At 33.3% G+C, this 954-nt stretch overlaps 1 long non-coding RNA gene across 1 annotated transcript; it reads left to right on the top strand.

The window, feature by feature from the left end:
- Positions 1-8: 8 nt before the first annotated feature.
- On the top strand, positions 9-491 carry LOC107735728 (uncharacterized). Its single transcript, XR_001639496.1, has 3 exons — positions 9-75; positions 203-280; positions 417-491. It is a non-coding gene; the product is annotated as an uncharacterized LOC107735728 (long non-coding RNA).
- The last annotated feature ends 463 nt before the right edge of the window (positions 492-954 follow it).

Raw genomic sequence — 954 nt, 5'->3', positions numbered from 1 at the left:
GTATAATAGGAGATTTATCACTGCAGACGACAGATTAAATACAGCAAAGACAAGATGTGGTACTTGGCTAAATTGGTGAGTATTATGTGTAATGACTCATTTATTGATAGTTGCACTTTAGTAGGTAACATGGCATATGCATAGCATATGGAGTAATAATATATAGTTGGTTACATTATTTTGGTGATGAATGTTTTTACAGATCAGAGGTATGACCATTGACCAGGCACTCACTCAGCTCGAGTTCAACGACAAGAAGGGAGCTAAAATAATCAAAGAGGTAAAAATACAAACAGTGATATGACAGGAATATCTGTTGAACTGCTCAAATAGTATTGATTAAAATATGTATTTTGCAGTAAAAAAAAATCATACAGTGTCACACTTTTGAAGTAAAAGTTATTTATGTGTTAAAGGTGATATTGGAAGCTCAGGACATGGCGGTCAGAAATCTCAATGTGGAATACAAATCAAATCTATATATTGGTAAGTTTGATACCTGCCAAACATTAACATGAAAACGATTAGTACACTTGTTGTTGTTTTTCTTGTGGAGTAATGTTTTTTTTGTTTTTTTTTTGTGCATTCAAAAAATGTTATTTCAGCATTTCAACCTGCTTAAAGTATCTTTCATTTATCAGCCAGCTCTGGTCCCCTTCGGTTGAAATTTTATTATCGGTGGGTGGGCAATAACACATTTGGAGGGACATTGCCCGCAAATGCCCCCTCATGGTGCCAGTTGTGTCAGCGCCACAATCCATAGGGTTTAAAAAAATTCAATAATCCCAAAAATAATTTGCAAGCAATTTTTTTTTTTTTGAGACCGAAAAAACATTTTGATGTGTTTGCAAGCTAGCCAATTTCAAATTCAGAAAGTTTTCTGAGACTCAACCACAAAAAAAAAAAAAAATTAATTGGTGGTTTTGCTTAAGACACAAAATTAATCTACATTTA

Source organism: Sinocyclocheilus rhinocerous, unplaced genomic scaffold (assembly GCF_001515625.1).
Source record: "Sinocyclocheilus rhinocerous isolate Xijiao unplaced genomic scaffold, SAMN03320098_v1.1 C36264566, whole genome shotgun sequence".
NCBI lineage: Eukaryota > Metazoa > Chordata > Actinopteri > Cypriniformes > Cyprinidae > Sinocyclocheilus > Sinocyclocheilus rhinocerous.
The sequence above is the reverse complement of the archived record's forward strand: the minus strand, read 5'-3'. Positions and strand labels throughout refer to the sequence as shown.